This window comes from Antechinus flavipes, chromosome 1 (genome assembly GCF_016432865.1).
Source record: "Antechinus flavipes isolate AdamAnt ecotype Samford, QLD, Australia chromosome 1, AdamAnt_v2, whole genome shotgun sequence".
Lineage (NCBI taxonomy): Eukaryota > Metazoa > Chordata > Mammalia > Dasyuromorphia > Dasyuridae > Antechinus > Antechinus flavipes.
Window position 1 is genome coordinate 716,804,549 of NC_067398.1, and position 20,814 is coordinate 716,825,362.

The window sequence follows — 20,814 nt, forward strand, 5'->3', positions numbered from 1 at the left end:
CCAAGAGCACTTAATATTTTTCCAATTATTTAAGTCTGACTTTATTTGTGTGGAAACTTTTTTGTAAATTCGCTGATATAATTCCTGACTTTCCTTTGGTAGGTAGATTCCCAAATATTTTGTGCTATCAACAGTTATTTTGAATGGAATTTCTCTTTGTATCTCTTGCTGTTGGATTTTGTTGGTGGTATATAAAAATGCTGAGGATTTCTGGGGATTTATTTTGTATCCTGCTACTTTGCTAAAATTATGAATTATTTCTAATAGCGTTTTAGTAGAATCTCTGGGGTTCTCTAGGTATATCATCATATCATCTGCAAAGAGTACCACTCACCTCTTGCCTGAGACTTCAAGAAGCTGTGTACATGCAGCAGCCACAGCCAGGAAAAGCGGTCTCAGTGGAGGGCTTTAAAGAGCTTGAGGGGAAGCAAGAGTCCGCAAACCCGTTGATGAGTTAGGGGATGAGCACCCCAAGAAGGGAAGACTTCCCCCGGCAGAACGGGTGGATGAGAACAGTTTGTTCCCACGGCCTTGAAAGTGGCTGAAGCACTGAGAGCTCAAGCAGGAAGTAAAAGGCAGGTCATCCAAGTCATCTATTGCATCCTGGGACATCACCAGTCATCTTACCAGTCTTGCTGCTAAATCTGGATGCCTGGAAGAGAGAGTGAGGCGGACGACTCCCGGCAACACTGCCTCCTAGATCCAATTAACCTGCATGACACCCGTGATGTCATTACCCTCCTTGAAAACAAAGAATGACGGAGAACATCCCATCGTGGGTCCCACCGAGTCCACATCCACAGGTAGACTTGACGAGTTCTTGTCTCAGCCACGGCTGGCCTAAGTGCTTAAAGTTACCCTCTGCTCCTTGGAGAGCCAGACCTGGGCTGGATGCCTCCCTAGCCCTAACACAGCCTGAATCCTGTACCAATTTAAGTCCTTAAAGGAATGAATGTAATCTCTTAAAGGGTCATTCTAGACACCCACTTTTAGGAAAAGGGTAACTGGACGGCAGAGTGGAAAGATTGCCAGGTCAGGAAGACTATTTTCTTGAATTCAAATCTGGCCATAGGCACTCACTAGCTGGGGAAGTCACTTAAACCTGTCTACCTCAGTTTCCTCATTTGTAAAATGAACCACAGAAGGAAATGGCAAACAGCTCCAGTATCTTTACAAAAAAAAACCAAATGGAGTTACAAAGAGTCAGACATGAGTGAAAAATGACTTGCCGACAAATTTTAGGAAACCAAAACAAAGTGAATCTAGACCTTACAAAATGTTCATATGACACAAAGCTGGGAAGGAAAGCTAGCACACAGGATGGCATCACTGGAATCCTAAAAGATCTTGACAGATTCTAGCAACTGGATAAATTATTTAACAAGGTGAAATTCAATAGGGATAAGTGGAAAGTTATACTTGTGTTCAAAAAATCAGTTTCATTCTCACAAGAAGGGAGAATAATGATTAGAAAGCAGCTTGAAAAAGAGTCAGGGGTCTTAGTAGATTGCAAGTTGGACATGAATGAATATTGTGAATTTGTCAGCCCTAAAGAAAGCACTAATGTGATCTGGTACTGCATTGAGAAAGGAAACAAAGTGATGATAGCCCTGCCGAACTTGGTCTTCTTTAGGCCATATTAGTAGTGCCATGTCCAGTGTGGGATGCCATAGCTTAGGAGGGACACTGGTGACTGGGGATCATTCAGAAGAGTATAACCAGAAGGAAATGCCTTGAGACTGTATCACATGAGGATTAAATAAGCGAATTGGAGATTTGATTACAAAAGAGACAAGAGAGAGAAAACATAACTGCATTCAAGTACTTCAAAGGCTATTATATGGAAGAAGGATTAGCCTTGTTCAGCTTGTTCTTGGCTCCAAGAGACAGAATTAGATGCCAAAATGGGAGTTACAAGGAGACTCCTTCAGAACTGAGTCAAATTCATAAAAACAAAAGCCAAATGAACAGACAGTTTTAAGACAAAGAAATCAAAGCTATCTATAGTCATATAAAAATGTTCTAAATCCAGAGTGATTAGAGAAACTAGAGAAATGTAAATTAAAATAACTCTGAGATATCATCCTATACCTATCAGATTGGTTAATGTGACAGAAAAGGAAAATGACAAATGTTGGAGGGGATGTGGGAAAATTAGGACACTAATACATTGTTGGTGGAACTGTGAATTGATTCAGCCATTCTAGAAAATAATTTGAAACTCTGCCCAAAGGGCTAAAACTGGGCATTGATCCAGCAATATCATTGCCGGGTCTATATCCCAAAAACCTTAAAAAAAAGAAAAGGATGTATTTATATAAAAATATTTATAACAGCAGTGGTGACAGGAACCGGAGATTGAGGGGACGCCCATCGATTGGGGAACGGCCAAACGAGTCAGGGTCTATGATTGTGATGGAAAATTAATGTGCTGTAAAAAATGACAAAGGAGATGTTTCAGAAAAACTGGAAGACTCATATGAACGGATGCAAAGTGAAGTGAACAGAACCAGGAGACATTGTTGACCATCACAACAATATTGTAAAGATTATCGGTTGTTGGGGCAGCTAGGGGGTGCAGTGGATAGAGTACCAGCCTTGAAGTCAGGAAGACGCAAGTTCAAATCTGACCTCAGACACTTACCACTTCCTGGCTGTGTGACTCTGTGTAATATTCTTCTCTAAAATGTAACCTTCTCTTGTTGGGCTTTCCTTGGGATCTTTGGAGGCAGCCTTCCTTTAAGTTCAGTAATCACCCCAAAGGCAGCCAGGGGTTAAAGTCCAAATCCTTTACGTCTCTTTCAAAGTCTTGTCTCCTTCATCTCAGCCAATCTGAGTTGTCTTAATTTGCATTTCTCTGATCAACAGTGATTTAGAGCATTTTTTTTTTTCAAAAATAAAATTGGGTCGGCCTGAGAGGTGTAGAAATCTTCAAGCAGAGACCAAATGATCATTTTGTCAACATATGCTAGAAGCGATTGTTTTTGGATATGTGAAATTCCTTCCAATTCTACAGTTTTTATTATTAATGAAAAAACATGATTCTTTTAAACTCACCAGGGAAGTTTTCATAGACTCATGTTTTATACTAATTGTTCTTAGCATTTAGTAAATACCTTTTGTACAAGCTAATTAACTCTGACTGGTTTGTTTTGTTGACCAGAAACACGCAAGAATGAAGCCTCAAGAGTTAAAGAGCACCAGAAGTCCCAGGCTCTATGGGTTCCCCTAAAACTCAAAGAGTAAGTAGGAAGCCCCCATCTTGGGACTGCAAAGCATGAGTGGAGTGAAGGGTAGGAGATGGCGCCATAGACGGGCTACAGATGTAAGTGAATTAGGATTGTCCAAATTTCAAAGTAATTTCCAAATGTCTTTAGAGTAACATTTACCTCCAGTGCCATTTAATTCAGATACAAGGGCATCTTCCTTTGTCCGAGTACATGGAATCTTGGACTCCATTCAAAGGCCCACTGCCTTCCATACAGTTAATCTTCAGAAAGATAATGAAGTTCCGGAATTCTAGAACCAGCTTCCTCTCTCAGGATCTGGCTGAGATTAATAAACCCATTCTCTCGGGGCTCTTCAAAGGTTTTCGGCACACCTAATCTGAGAAAACCAAAGCAGATATTTTCTGAGTGCTTGTTATGTACAATTACAAATTACCCCGATTACTAAGTGCTCTGTATGGTGCAAACCAATCAACAAGAATTTATGCGTGAGGCACTTTAATAGCTAATGCAAAAACCAAAAGTAAAACTCTTCTTGCCCATAGGGAGGTTACATATCTAACAAAGAACCGTTCCTCCTTGGGATCAGCTTGAGATAGTGCATCTTCTTATGGCCGTCACCAGCTCCCAGAATCCTTAGAGGCCCTCTTCTCGATAGTCAGTGGACTCGTCAGGAGCCGCAATCTCTAAGCTAACTGGCAAAGCCCAGCACTGAGATCAGACGTGCACGGCACTCATGCAGGAACAACATTTCCTTCTATAATTCTCATCAGTGGACTACTATTTCCGATATTATTTATAATTGGCCTGATCACAGCACTAACTAAAACTAACCAACTAAAAAAATCTGGTAACAAAAGGAATTTGGGTAAGTTAACTAGAAATGATTCCACAGGCGTATTCTGTCCTAATAAAACGAATCTCTCACTGAGACAAATGATGGATGTATTCCAAAAGTCTGAAGTGTTCCAAATCCCGGGAGAGGATTACCTACTTAGGAGAAAAATCAACAGGGTTTAGAAGAAAGTACATCAGGGGCTCCGATATCATATACACGAATTTTTTGAACACCGTTGTCTCTATAGGAGGGAATCCAAACATCTAAGCCATAGTGATGTTTATTAACTTGGTCACAGAAAGAATCGGTTTGCCTAGGACTCAGTGGAGGGTTAAAACATAGCTGGAATCGCCCTAAATGCCTATGGACATGGTTCCAAGTCAGGGAAATAGAGGAATCAAACAATCCATAGGATTGACAAAAAAGACATAAGTAATTAACAAAATTCACTGACATTTAACCTTGTATAACATTTATCGTTCATTATTGGCTTCGCGTAATGTAATCAATAATTAACACCTAATCATAAAAAACTTACTGAAATATTAAATGTTAAATGTAGGAACATATAAAGGTCAATAAGTCAGATTTGACCTAAAGAAAAGTATATGATCATGATATAGTATAAAATAAAGCCTGAAGAAGCCTGAGAGAAGTGGGAGCATCACTTCCATCAGTTCCTCCCTCAAACTACCCCACGGCTCCTGGTTGTTGACCCTATTCCTCCTGCTCAGCTCCCTGGACCCCCTGCAGAAGCTGGACCCCTGCATGGACCCAGGATTCCCTTTCTATAACTCCTCTCCAGAACCAGCCCTTCAGCTCAGGCTACAAGGCAATCTACTGTACCTTTGGACGGCCCTAATTGCTGGAAGCACTCTGTACAAGAGCTGTCCTAGAGAAATCCAGGAAGTTTTATATGGACTGATGGAGAGGGAAGTGAGCAGATCCAGAATAGTTTATGCAATTATAACTTATAAAAGCAAATAACTTAGAAAACTTAGGATGCTGGTCAAAAACAATGGTCAGGGCAACTGGGGGGTGCAGTGGATAGAGCCCCAGCCCTGAAGTCAGGAGGACCTGAGTTCAAATCTGACCCCAGACACTTCCTAGTGGTGTGACCCTGGGCAAGTCACTTAACCCCAATTGCCTCAGCAAAAATAAATAAATAAATAGAAAACAAACAAAAAAAAAAAAAACGACCAACCACAATTCTAGAGGATTAATGAAGAATCATGATCTAAAAGAAATAAGAGACTCACAGTCTCTTACTAGAGTCATATCAAGTCATATATTGAGTCACACATATACATTAATGTTATTAATAGACACATATTTATTAATATTAATATATCATTCTATGTGTATGGACATATTAGACATGGATGATGTAGGAATTGCGAGGCAGATGGGTAGTGCAATGGAAAGAGTGCTAGGTCTAGAGTCAAGAAGACCTCAAATCCAGCCTCAGACACTTGCTAGCTGGGTGACCCTGGGCAAGTCACTCCACCCTATTTGCCTCAGTTTCCTCTTATATAAAATGTACTGGAGAAGGAAGGACTAAACAACAAAAATATGGGAATTTATTTTGCTTGATCGTGCTTGTAATAGGAATCTTGCTTTTCTTACTTTCTAAATTGGGGAAGAAAACAGCTGGAGTTCCAGCTCCCAGCTGGAGGGAGCAGTGGGTAGAACCCCATGCCTCAAAGTCAGGAAGACCTGAGTTCAAATTCAACTTCAGTTACATATTGATTGTGTGACCTTTGGAAAGTCATTTTAATTTCCATTTACCTCAGTTTTCTCAACTGTAAAATGAGGTAATAACAACAAAAATCTTGCAGGATTATGAGGATCAATGAGATAGTATTTGTAAAACACTTAGCGGACTGCCTAGCTATATAAATAGATATTCTTTTCCCTTAATGCAAATCTGAAAATAAAATAAAACCTAACATTAAAGAAATCCCTCAGATCTCTCAGTTTTTGAACCTCCCCTACTATCTTTAGCAATCAATTTTATATGCAAAAATCATGGTGGGGAGGGAACTTATAAATTGAATCCTTGCTGAATGAATAAAATAATGACTCACAGAATTTTACAAATATTTTAGAGAAATGATTATTCAAAACTAATTGATTTGGGGAGATTCAAAGTTTTCTTTTCCTTTTCTATTTTCAAGATCTTAGTCGTTGAAGGTCAATTTAAACTTCTCCTCTATCTGACCCAATCCAGCCCTAGAAGGACTCTCTAATCGTAGGTGAACTCCATTCACTCAAGCTTGGATGAACACAGATCCCAAGGTAGATCCCCGAGGAGACAAGGTTTCCCTGTCCAAGGGTGACATGAAAGCATCTCTCACTCTCATTTTAATGTAGCTCACCTCCTATCGTGTTATCCAATGGGTGTTGATGGCCATCCCTCAGGAACACCTGAAGGGTATATAAACTGTGAGCCATGTTTGTCTCTGGTCTAACAAAGAGCCAGTCAGATGACCATTCTTTTACTAACAACATGCTGGCATTATTAATAAAAATGATTAAAACTATTTCTAGAAAACTATATCTCTCAAACCTTTTCAATTGGCCACATATTATCTCATCTTATTTTCATTATCACTCCCAGAATAGGGAGCTATCGTTAGCCCCATTTTATAAATGAGGAAACTGAGGCTGGTGGAAGTTAAATGTTTGCTCAGGGTCACACAATTATGGAGAATCAGAGGTACGACTGGAACTCAAATCTTTCTCACTCCAAGCCCAAAACATTACATACGGTGGCACCTAGTAGATGGTATGGAGGAATAATGAATGAATGAACAACCGTGAGCCGGTCCCTCCAGTGGCAGAGAGGGGAATCTGGGATCTCAAAGCTAGAAAGCGGAAGAACATTAGCTTCATATTTTCAAGGAAGCATTGAGACCAATGACTTGGAACTGCAAGGAGAAAAGTGGAACAGAATTAACCTTAATCCTCGGTCTTTCTTCCGTGTAATCCCTAATGTGTACCTCTTTCATGGTCCCCATCGATACAATGGAGAGCTGGAGATACAACTGTTTCCCTGAGTTTGTAGATTCCGCCTTCGTTTTTTTATTGTCCAGGGGCAAAACCTAGGGAACGACCACGCTCTTCTCTGGAATTCAGGACCTAGAAATATATCCCATACTTATCCTGTGTCCGGCCATCACAGGACCTGTCTGACGTACAAAGGGCTTCTCCAGGGCAGGACTGAAGTATGATGGGAGCTTCTACATTCAAGTCCATTCAGACGATATACAAAACCAAGAGGAGTTATTGAAGCCGGAATAGGAATATGTAATTCCGTACTGACTATGAAATATAACTTCCTGGAGAGAGGGGATGGATGAGAAGTACAGGAGCCCATTTTCAGATACGGCCAACTTGGGTTTGAGCTAATTAGTTCTATCAATAAAAAGTTATTTAAAAAAATGAACTAATTAGTTGTGCTCAACTGTTACAAGGGAAGACTTCCATTGGGATGATGGGAGAAGTTCGCAGTCAGTGACAACTCCTAGCACAGAGTAAGAGCTTTATCAGTGGTTGTGGACTGATTGATTGCCAGTGGGTCCAGGTGGAGAGTTCTTCCCCCACCCAAAGTAGTATTTTAGGTTTTCTATTTACATGCAAAGACAGTTTTCAACATTCGCCTTTATAAGATTTGAGTTCCAGTTTTTTCTCCTTTCCCCTTGCCATCCGCCGCCCAAGATGGCAAGCAATCTGCTATAGATTTGAAATCTACAATCACATGAAATGTATTTCCATCTTAGTCATGTTTTGAAAGAAGAATCAGAACAAAAAGGAAAAACTAGGAGGAAAGAAGACCCAAAAGATGAAGGGGAATGCGTCGATCTGCAGTCAGACTTCTTCGTTTTTTCTCTGGGTATGGAGAGAATTTTCCGTCATGAGTCTTTGGAAATTGTCTTAGATCATTGTATTGCTGAGAAGAGCTAAGCTGTTAACGTTGATCGCCACGCAATGTTGCTGTAACTGTGCCCAACGTTCTCCTGGTTCATGGAAGTCTTAGCGAGTTTTTCCGAAATCTGCCTGCTCGGCATTTCTTATAGAACAATAGTATTCCACTCACATACCCAAATGTATTCAGTCGTTCTTCAATTGACGGCTATCTCCCCGATTTCCAATTCCTTCCCCCCACAAAAAGAGTGGCTATGAATGCGTTTGTACGTGTGGATCCTTCTTCTTCTTTATGATCTCTTTGGAATAGAAACCCAGTAGTACTAGTTGGAACAGAAGGTTTTGCAATTATTAATGCTGAAAAATTACCCGTGCATATATCTTGTAAATAAAAAGCTAGAATAATAATAATAATAATAAAAGAACAAAGGGTGAGGGGTAGCTATGTAGTTCAGTGGATAGAGAATCAGCTCTGAAGTCAGGAGGATCTGATTTCAAATCTGGTCTCAGACACTTAACAGTGTGACCCTGGGCAAGTCACTTAACCCCAAATGCCTCAGCAAAACCAAACCAAACAAAAAGAACAAATGGCGATTTGGAAGTCCAGGTTGGAGACAAAATCAAAAGGAAAGGAGTGTTTCAGTTGTGTCTGATCCTTTGTGGTTTTCTTGACATAAATCCTCTGAGATTTACCATTTCCTTCTCCAGCTTATTTTACACAGGGGGCAAACGGGGATAAGTGACTTATCCAGGATGTCCTTGTTCTCCTCTTACCTGTTCCACTATACTTCCTCCCTCTCCTGTGCTAGCCTATCATACATGTCACACCCTAACTATGGGTGTTCCTCAAGGTTCCATTCTGCCTTTACTTCCCCCGATCCATTCTCTCCATCGATAAACTAACCAATTCCCATGGATTTGACTCCTACCTCTATGCAGGACACCCAGTAATATATGTGTATGTAACTCATCTGTCCCCCATCCTGGAGTCCCAAATCGCCCCTGGACTGTTGGCCATTTCCTAACGGCATCTCAGATCCAACAAATCCAAAGCAGGTTTATTTTCTTTTCCCTAAAACTTTTCTTCCAAACTTTTTTATTCCTGCTGGACGTCCCACCATTTCTCCGGTATCTCTGGTTCATAACCTTGTCATTTCCCTCTACTTCTCTCCAGGCTCCTACATATCCAAGCGATCGCCCCCTCCGGCCGTATCTCTCTCATCTCTATCCCTATTCTCCAATCACACAGCTAACCCCCTTTGTTCCTTTCCTTCTCACCTCCCGCCAAGATCACTGGAACAGCCTCCAAATTGGCCTCCCTGCCTCCAGTGTCTTCTCACTCCAGTCCATCCCACACTCGGCTGCCAAGCTAATTTTCCTTAAGTATGGCTCAAGTCAGGATCTCCTATTCCGCTGACCTGGTAGCTCCATGTTGTCTCAAGAGTAAAATACAAACGACCCTTCTGGCTTGGAAAGCCTCACGTGGCCTAGTCTCCCCCTCCCTTTCCAGCCTCACTCGACGTTGCTCCCTTTCCCAAACTCTGGGATCTCTCCTGGGGGGTTTCTTTCTGGTCTCCACATTGGGGTTTTCCTTCTTGGTCCTGGCCCTTCTCCAGGCCTGGGAGGCTCTCCCTCTCTTTGGCTTTCATTGGCTCCCTCCAGTCCTTCAAGACCCTGCTCCAGCACAGCTTTCTGAGCACCCCCCCTTTATCCATTCCCCCTCCTTCTGCCAAGATCTTCACTCCCGAGTCCCTTGGCTCCTTTTGCTTAATCTGTACTGATTCTCTTCATATTTTTTTTCCTGCGTCGTTCTTCCCATTAGAACGTAAGCTCCTTGATTGTTTCCTTCATTGTGGGCTGGCATAGGCCTGGCACTATGGTACTTAATTAATCAATTAGTGGTTGTTGATTGACACTATTCCCCCCACTTTACAAGTGAGTTCAGACCATCCACTCCCAGCATCAGTCACTCAGCCAGGAGCTTCACAGGCTCATGTACCAAGGTCTCGGAGGAGCCTCGGGCAACATCTAGTCCAATGCCCTCATTTTACAGAGAACCCCCCAGGGGGTTTGAGGGACTTGTCCGAAGCCAGTTTAGGAGGTTTATCAGAGGCGGGATTCAAACTCAAGCCCTTGGAGCCAGTTGTCAAGACCAGGATTCAAAGCAAGCCCTTGTGGCTCCAAGTCTGCCCAGTCTACACTTGCGGCTTCTAAACCACATAATGCCCCTTTGCCACATCAAAAGCTGGCACCGCTGACTGGCACCAGGAGTCAGGCTGACTTCTGGCCTCTAAGTATTGCAGGAAAACAGGGCGCGCCCCCGGGTCTCGCTCAAGACGCCCGACGTCAACCCACAATCAACATGTTCAAAGCAAGATTTAATTGGCCTTGTAACCACCACATTCAAGGCTCTGTTTGGGGATGCCAAAAAACCCACAAAAACAAAAAAACAAACCCAGACCTGTTCAAGACTTTAAGGGATGAGGAGCCAAAGGTGAGTCACAGGTTATGGTGGAATAAGATTGGAAAATGCTTATTGACTACTATTTAAAAGACCCCAAGGAGCCCTCAGTTGGTCAATAAGCATTTTAAGTACCTACTATGTGTCAGGAAATGTGCAAAATGCAAGGGATACAAAAGTCCAAAGGCAGTACTCTTCCTGAAGGAGCTTTCTGTCTAATGGGGAGACAACATACATTTAATTAATAATATTCATAGTTAACTTGTTTATATATAATGCCTACTATGTGCCAGGCAGTGTGCCAAACGCAAGGGATACAAAAGGCCAAAGGCAGTACTCTTCCTGAAGGAGCTTTCTGTCTAATGGGGAGACAACATACATTTAATTAATAATATTCATAGTTAACTTGTTTATATATAATGCCTACTATGTGTCAGGAAATGTGCAAAATGCAAGGGATACAAAAGTCCAAAGGCAGTACTCTTCCTGAAGGAGCTTTCTGTCTAATGGGGAGACAACATACATTTAATTAATAATATTCATAGTTAACTTGTTTATATATAATGCCTACTATGTGCCAGGCAGTGTGCCAAACGCAAGGGATACAAAAGGCCAAAGGCAGTACTCTTCCTGAAGGAGCTTTCTGTCTAATGGGGAGACAACATACATTTAATTAATAATATTCATAGTTAACTTGTTTATATATAATGCCTACTATGTGCCAGGCAGTGTGCCAAATGCAAGGGATACAAAAGGCCAAAGGCAGTACTCTTCCTGAAGGAGCTTTCTGTCTAATGGGGAGACAACATACATTTAATTAATAATATTCATAGTTAACTTGTTTATATATAATGCCTACTATGTGCCAGGCAGTGTGCCAAATGCAAGGGATACAAAAGGCCAAAGGCAGTACTCTTCCTGAAGGAGCTTTCTGTCTAATGGGGAGACAACATACATTTAATTAATAATAATCATAGTTAACTTGTTTATATATAGTGCCTACTATGTGCCAGGCAGTGTGCCAAATGCAAGGGATACAAAAGGCCAAAGGCAGTGCTCTTCCTGAAGGAGCTTTCTGTCTAATGGGGAGACAACATACATTTAATTAATAATAATCATAGTTAACTTGTTTATATATAATGCCTACTATGTGCCAGGCAGTGTGCCAAATGCAAGGGATACAAAAGGCCAAAGGCAGTTTTCTTCCTGAAGGAGCTTTCTGTCTAATGGGGAGACAACACACATTTAATTAATAATAATCATAATTAACTTGTTTATATATAGTGCCTACTATGTGCCAGGCAGTGTGCCAAATGCAAGGGATACAAAAGGCCAAAGGCAGTACTTGCTCTGAAGGAGCTCTCGGTCTAATGGGAGAGACAACTTGCAAACAATTCCATCTACACAAGCTACAGACGGGATAAAATGGAGGGAACCAGTCACAGGAAGGTAGTAGAATTAAGGGTGAGCAGGAAGACGACATCTCTGTGGAGGCTCGATGTGCTGTCAGGGACAGGAGTCACACTAGATGCTGGAGAAAGACTGTCCACCACCATTTGGCAGCCCCAAGTCAGCACTTACCCTTGCCCTTCCTTTCTCCCTACTGGTCAGTTTCTGCCTCTCGGCCCCTCTGCCTCCACTGTCCATCTGTTCACATTTCCCTCCTGGTCCGGGATCTCATCATTTCCAGTGCAGTATATGATGCTCCTGCCTCAGTTCCACCCCACCCCCACCCCATCCTCCAGTCAAGTCTGAAGCTGAGGCTCCATATTATTCCTGTATCCGAAAGTTTCACTGGCTGCCTGTGGCCGCTGGGGTGAATCACAAGACCTGGGAGGTGGTGTTCCAATTCCTTCACCGACTATTCCCATTAATTTCTTCCCACAATCTCTTTTCTAACTAAGATGACTTGCTCGCTTCAGCTTGTCTACAACGGTCTCTATTTCCCACCTCCACGCCTTTGCATAAGTGGTTTCCCTGTTTGAAATCTCATCTCTGGCTCTCAAAATTCCCAATTCCTTTTATATTTTTTAATTAAAAAAATTTATACCTTTTTATTTACAAGTTATATGCATGGGTAATTTTTCAGCACTGACAATTGCAAGTCCTTTTGTTCCAACTTTTCCCCTCCTTCCCCCCACCCCCTCCCCCAGATGGCAGGTTGACCAATACATGTAAAATAGATTAAAGCGTAAGTTAAATACAATATAAGTATAATGTCCAAATTTTGCTGAATAAAAAGAATCGGACTTTGAAATAGTGTACAATTAGCCTTTGAAGGAAGTCAAAGTTCATTACTGCTCCATTGGAACTGATTTGGTTCATCTCATTGCTGAGGATGGCCAGGTCCATCAGAATTGATCATCATATAGTCTTGTTGTTGAAGTATATAATGATCTTCTGGTCCTGCTCATTTCCCTCAGCATCAGTTCATGTAAGTCTCTCCAGGCCTTTCTGAAATCATCCTGCCCAGCTCCCTTTGAAACAGAACTTTAATGCCATTTCCTGATCCCTCAGTTTTTTCTTCTTGAAATTTCTTTGCATATACTTTATATATATATATATATATATATATATATTTTTTTTTTTTCCTCCTAAGTAGAATATAAACTCTCTGAGGGCAGGTATAGCATTGTCTTGAATTTTAAAATAAAATTTAAATTGAAAATAAAATTTTATTTTACCTGCCGCTAGGTGGCAGAACAAACCCTAGCAGATAAAGGTATACAAACCAATTCTTGACTCCAAATTGAAGGGCCTCTACTTGTTACTAATAAAGCTTTTGGGGAAGGGATATGGGCAGACCGGAGATTTCATCAGTACTGATTATGACATCATCAGTAAGGGGCAACACTGGGAATGGGCTGGGCCAACAGAGAAGAAGAATTATTGTAAGTCCTAAGCAAAAAGTCAAGATGAAGGTTAGGGGTTAGAGTGATTGGATATACCTGACAGAGAAAATCACAGAAGTACAGAAATTAACAGAAACTCAGTGTATATATATTATATATAAAGATATATATATATGCTATATATATAATATATACTATTATTTATAATAAAATATAATACATAATATATATATAATATATATATATATATATATATATATATATATATATATATATATATATAAGAATATAAATAACTCGGTAGCCACTGAATCCAACCCATATCCAAAAAGGTATTCCCATGATAATGTACCTGACAAAGGATCCTCCAGCTTCATGAATGAAGCTCACCAAGGAGGGGAAACCTACTATTTTTCAAAGTAGCCCAAGATCCTAAAATTCATTTCCATATCACACTGCTGACCTTTGAGATCAACTAATTCATTACAAGGTTTGGCACATAGTAGGAACTTAATAGATATTTAGTAATTGATTGGTTGATTTTTAATGCAGTCCAGGATAAGATTACCTATATCGGTTTCCATATCACATTTCTGACCTATTAAAATCAATTAACTCATCAATGACAGTGCCTTGCACTGGGATGCACTTGGGATGACATTGAATAAGTAGATTATTTAGGTAAAATTGTTGTTTTTATCATATTGGCTTTTTCTACCCATGAACAATTGATATTTCTCCAAATGTTAAATCTGACTGTGTAAAGAATATTTTATAATTATGTTCACATAGTTCCTGGGTCTGTTTTGGCAAGTATCTTTCAGCTATTTTATCCTATCTACAATTTGAATTATTATCTCTTTTTGCAGGGTTTTGGTGGTGAATGTAAAAATGCTGATGATTCATGTGGGTTTATTTTATATTCTATTGCTATTGCTAGGATTACTTTAAAAATATTGAATAACATTTATGCTGCACAATATAGTTTCCCTGTTTATTTCTTTTAATTAAACCTATTTTAGTTTTAACTTTGAGATCATGATTGCTAATCCTACTTTTTAAAAAAAAAACATCAGCTGAAGCATAAGTAGGAACTTAATAAATGTTTTTTGAACAGCTTTGGCTTCTTTTAAGTCCCAATTAAAGTCCTACCTCCTATCATTATATACTTCAACAACAATACTATATGATGATCAATTCTGATGGACATAGCCCTCTTCAACAATGGGATGAACCAAATCAGTTCCCATGGAGCAGTAATGAACTGAACCAGCTCCACTCAGGGAAAGAACTCTGGGAGATGACTAGGAACCACTACATAGAATTCCCAATCCCTCTATTTTTGCCCACCTGCATTTTTTATTTCCTTCACAGGCTAATTGTACACTATTTCAGAGTCTGATTCTTTTTGTACAGCAAAATAACTGTATGCGCATGTATGCTTATTTTGTATTTAATTTATACTTTAACATATTTAACATGCATTGGTCAATGGGAGAGGGGGTGAGGGGAAGGAGGGGAAAATTGGAATGAAAGGTTTGGCAATTGTCAATGCTGTAAAATTACCCTTCATATAATTTCTAAATAAAAAGCTATTTTTAAAAAATCCTATCTCCTACAGAAAGCCTTCCCTAACCCCTCTTAATTCCAGTGCTTTCCCTCTCAATTAGTACCTATTTATCTTGCATTGCTTTGCATTATTGCTGTGTATTCTATGTCCAATATCTGCCAAATTTCTTTCCAGCTTTTCCAACAATTTTTAAAAACCCAGTTCCATATTTGTCATGTTATATAAGAAAAATTACCCTAAAAGTTAAAAAAAAAAACATCAAAAAGGAAAAAGCAAACCAAAAAAAGGTACAAATTCTAGGCTTCAATCTACATTCAGGCTCCATAGTTTTCTCTCTGGATGTGGATGCCATTTTCCATCCCAAATCTTTGGGAATTGTCTTGAATCATCATGCTGAAGAGAAGAGACAAATCCATCATATTTGATCATCAATAATCTTGATGCTGTGTACAATGTTCTCTTGGTTCTGCTCACTTCACTCACCATCAGTTCATGTAAGTCTTTCCAGGATTTTCTGAAATTACACTGCTGGTCATTTCTTATAGAACAATAATATTCCTACATTCATCTACCTTAACTGTTCAGTCATTCCCCAATTTATGGTTATCGACTCATTTTTCCAATTCCTTGCCACTATAAAAAGAATTGTTGCACACACTTTGCACGTATGGGTCCTTTTTCCTCTTTTAAGATCGATCTCTGGGATACCGACTCAGTAGGGAGACCCCTGGACGAAAGGGTACGCACAGTTTTATAGTCCTTTGGGCATAATTCCAAATTGCTCTACACAAAGGTTGGATCAGTTCATAGCTCCACTAACTATACATTAGTGTCCCAGTTTTCGCACATCCCCTTCAGCACTTATTATTACCTTGTCATTTCAGCCATTCTGAAAGGTGTGAGGAGGTACTTCAGAATTGTCTTAATTTGCATTTCTCTAATCAATAGTGATTTAGAGCATTTTTTATATGACTATAGATGGCTTTAATTTCTGTATTTGAACAGTGTCTAAACATATCCTTTGACTGTTTATAAATTGCAGAATGACTTGCATTCTTAAAAATTTGAGTCAGTTTTCCACATATTTTAGAAATGAAGCCTGTAAAAGTTGTTTCCAGTTTTCTGCTTTCCCAGTCTTGATTGTCTTGGCTTAGTTCACGCAAAATCTCTTCAATTTAATGTAATCAAAATAATCCTTTTTACATTTCACAATGTTCTCTAGTTCTTTGGCAATAAATTCCTCCTTTCTCCCCAGATCTGACAGGTAGAGTACCCCTTACTTTACTAACTTGCTTATAGTATCACCCTTTATGTCTAAATCATGAACTTGTTTTGACCTTATCTTGGTATAGGGTGTTTCTCGACAAATTTAACAAATAACGAATTCTTATCCCCAAAACTTAAATCTTTATATTTCTCTTTCTTTTTTTTTTTCCTGAGGCATCTTTTATATGGCACATTAAGATTTATAAAACATTTTACAGGTATCGTCTCACCTGACCCTTCCAATAGCCCCTTTTTTTCTTGAGACAATTGGGGTTAAGTGACTTGCCCAAGGTCATACAGCTAGGAAGTATTAAGGTTCTGAGACCAGATTTGAACTCAGGTCCTCCTGACTTCAGGGTTGGTGCTCTATCCATTGTACCAGCTAGCTGCCCCAAATCTTTATATTTGTCAAACAAAAAGTTTCTATAATTCTTTACTACTTTGTATTGTATGTCCACTCTGTCCCACTGATTTACTTACTTCTTAACCAGTACCAGATAGTTTTGATATTTACCACCTTATAATAAGTTATTTCTTCCACATCATGCGGTTTGGGGGTGCAGCACCTCAGCAATATGTAAAGTCTCCACAAAAAAATTTAGCCCTCCCTTCATACTAGAAAAGAAGCCCGAATATTTTCTTTTTCTTTTACGATGGGGTGTGTACATGATATTATTGTTACAATTTGGACCAAGGATTTGGTCATAAGCTCTGTGTCATCTGCTGGCCTTCACATATCATCTGTGATCTCCACAAATTTCCCAAAAAATTTCCATTATTTTATGCCAACAAATACATCCAAACCATGGTGCTCAAACTCCTGACCCTTGGTGCTTCCAAATTGATTTTATTTTTTTAACTCAATAAAAATTTAAAAATAATTTGATTGGGATAACATTGAATAAGTAGATTATTTAGGTAAAATTGTCATTTTTATGATATTGGCTTTTTCTGCTCATGAACAATTGATATTTCTCCAAATGTTAAATCTGATTTTGTATAGAGTGTTTTGTAATTATGTTTGCATAGTTTCTGGGTCTGTTTTGGCAAGTATCTTTCAGCTATTTTATCCTGTCTACAATTAATTTGAATGACTATCTTTTTTTCAGAGTTTTGTTGGTGAATGTAAAAATGCTGATGATTCATGTAGGTTTATTTTACATCCTATTGCTATTGCTAAGGTTACTTTGAAAATATTGAATAATATTTGTGCTGCACAGTATAGTTTCCCTGTTTATTTCTTTTAATTAAGCCTATTTTAGTTTTAACTCTGAGATCTTGATTGCTAACCCTGCTTTTTTACAAACATCAGCTGAAGCATAATAAATTCTACTTCAGCCCTTTGAACTATGTGTAGCTCTCATTTTAAATTGTATTTCTTGTAAACAACATATTGTTTGATTCTGATTTTGTAATCCATTCTGCTAATCATTTCCATTCTTTAGATTAAATCTTCCCATTCACATGCAAAGTTATAATTATTAGTTGTGTATTTTCCTTCATCCATAAGTTTCCTCAATATTTATCCTGTGTGCCCTCTTTACCCTATCCCTCCTTGCTGCATAGCAATTTTAAAAATTATTATAGCTTTTATTGACAAAACATTTATATGGGTAATTTTTCAGTATTGACCCTTGTAAAGCCTTCTGTTCCAACTTTTCCCCTCCTTCCCCCCATCCTCTCCCCTAGACGGCAGGTAGTCCCATACATGTTAAATATGTTAAAGTATATGTTAAATGCACTATATGTAGACATATTTATATAGTTATCTTGCTGCACAAGAGAAATCGGATCTAGAAAGAGGAAAAAACTTGAGAAGGAAAACAAAAATGAAAGGAAACAATAACAGAAAGCGTGGAAATGCTGTGTTGGGGTCCACTTAGTTCCCACAATCCTCTCTGTCTGGGTGTAACTGATTTTCTTCCTTACTGAACAATTGGAACTGGTTTGAATCATCTCATTGTTGAAGAGATCCACATCCATCAGAATTGATCCTCATATAGTATTGTTGTTGAAATGTATAATGATCTCCTGGTTCTGCTCATTTCCCTCAGCATCAGTTCATGTCAGTCTCTCCAGGCCTCTCTGAATCATCCTGTTGGTCATTTCTTACAGAACGATAATATTCCATAACATTCATGTACCACAATTTATTCAGCCACTCTCCAATTGATGGGCATCCACTCAGTTTCCAGTTTCTGGTCACTATAAAGAGACTGCCACAAACAGTTTTGCCCATGTGTGTTCCTTTCCCTCCATTAAGATCTCTTTGGGATATAGGCCCAGTAGTAACACTGCTGGATCAAAGGGGATGCACAGTTTGATAACTCTTTGAGCATAGTTCCAGATTGCTCTCCACAATGGTTGAATCTGTTCACAGTTCCACCAACAATGCATCAGTGTCCCAGGTTTCCCACATTTCTCCCTCCCCCAACATTCATCAATATGTTTTCCTGTCACTTTAGCAATCTGAGAGGTGTGTAGTGGTACCTCAGACTTGTCTTAATTTGCATTTCTCTGATCACTAGTGATTTAGAGCATCTTTTCATATGACTAGAAATAGTTTCCATTTCTTCATCTGAAAATTTTCTGTTCATATCCTTTGACCATTTATCAATTGGAGAATGGCTTGATTTCTTATAAATTTGAGTCAATTCTCAAGTCAATTGGAAATGAGGCTTTTATCAGAACCTTTGAATGTAAAAATGTTTTCTATATATCAATTTATTTCTAACCACTACCATGGTTTTCTAGTCCTAAATCAAACCACCCCTCTAGGAGTCTCTCCCCTAACCTCTTTCCATCCTCCATCTTAATCTACCTATCCTCTAAGCATCTTTTCCTTATTCTAACCCCTTGACCTCTTCTTTCTTTATAAATTAAAAGTGTTTCTATTTCAAAGTCTGATTCTTTTTGTACAGCAAAATAACTGTATAAATATGTAAACATGTATTATATTTAACATATACTTTAACATATTTAACATGTATTGGTCAACCTGCCATCTGGGGGAAGGGAGGGGAGGAAGGAGGGGAAAAATTGGAACAAAAGGTTTGGTAATTGTCAACGCTGTAAAATTACCCATGCATATAACTTGTAAATAAAAAGCTATAATAAAAAATAATAAATTAAAAGTGTTTTATACCTTTCTAGACATGTACATTTCCCATACCAATGACAGTTAGGTTCCAGCACTACCAGCCTTCCACCTCCACTTGCTGCTTCTTTATCAGTTCTTCCATTCATGACTCATTTGTATTAGAAAATTGCTCCTTTTTTTAAACCTCTCCTTACAAAGTTTTATTTTTTTTAGAATCAATCCATCATACTCAGCTTAACACAAGCCTTTTTTTTCAAATTACTCAAGTAATGACAATTGTTTTAAGAGTACTGATAATTTTTACATATATGTAGTAAACAGTTTGATCTCATAGAGTCCCTTTAGTCTTTAATATTTATCTTACATATCTCCTGCATTTTATATGTTGAATTTTCCATTGAGTTCTGTTTTTTTTTTTTTTGGTCACAAATACCTGAAAGTCTTTCAATTTATTAAATGTCTATTTTTTTATTCAGGATTATACTCAACTTTGCTGGATAAAATTATTTTTGGTTGCAACCCCAATCTTTTGCTCTTTGAAATCTAACGTTCCGTTATGGAATATTATTGTTCTGTAAGAAATGACCAGCAGAATGAATACAGAGAGGACTGGCGAGACTTACATGAACTGATGCTAAGTGAAATGAGCAGAACCAGGAGATCATTATATACCTCAACAGCGATACTGTTTGAGGATGTATTCTGATGGAAGTGGATCTCTTCGATAAAGAGAGCTAATTCAGTTTCAATCGATCAAGGATGGACAGAAGCAGCTACACCCAAAGAAAGAACACTGGGAAATGAATATAAACTGCTTACATTTTTGTTTTTCTTCCCGGGTTATTTGTACCTTCTGAATCCAATTCTCCCTGTGCAACAAGAGAACTGTTTAGTTCTGCACACATATTTTGTATCTAGGATATACTGTAACCTATTTGACATGTATAGGACTGCTTGCCATCTGGGGGAGGGGGTGGAGGGAGGGAGGGGAAAAATCGAAACAGAAATGAGTGCAAGGGATAATGCTGTAAAAAATTACCCTGGCACGGGTTCTGTCAATAAAAAGTTATTTAAAAATTAAAAAAAAGAAATTAAAAAAAAAAAGAAAAGAAATCTAATGTTCCAAGACATGCATTTGATGTAGAAGCTTCTACATCTTATATGATCCTGATTATAGCTCTGACATTTAAATTGCTTTTTTCTCCTTATTGCTGGTTTTCCTTAACCTGGGAGCTTTGAAACTCGGCTATGATATTCCTGTAAGTCTTCATCCTGAGATCTCTTTCAGATGATCAGTCGATTTTTTCTACTTCTACTTTACCCTTTTGATCTAGAACTTCAGGATAATTTTCCTTAATAATTTTTTGTAATATTGTATCAAGACTTGTTTTTTTTAAATTGTAACTGTCAGCCTAACAATTCCTATTTCTTGATATGCTCTCTAGATCAATTTTTTAAATAAGAGCTTTCACATTCCTTTCTATTTTTTCTTTCTCAATATTATTTTGTTACTTCTTTTTTTTCCCCTGAGGCAATTGGGGTTAAATGACTTGCCCAGGGTCACACAGCTAGA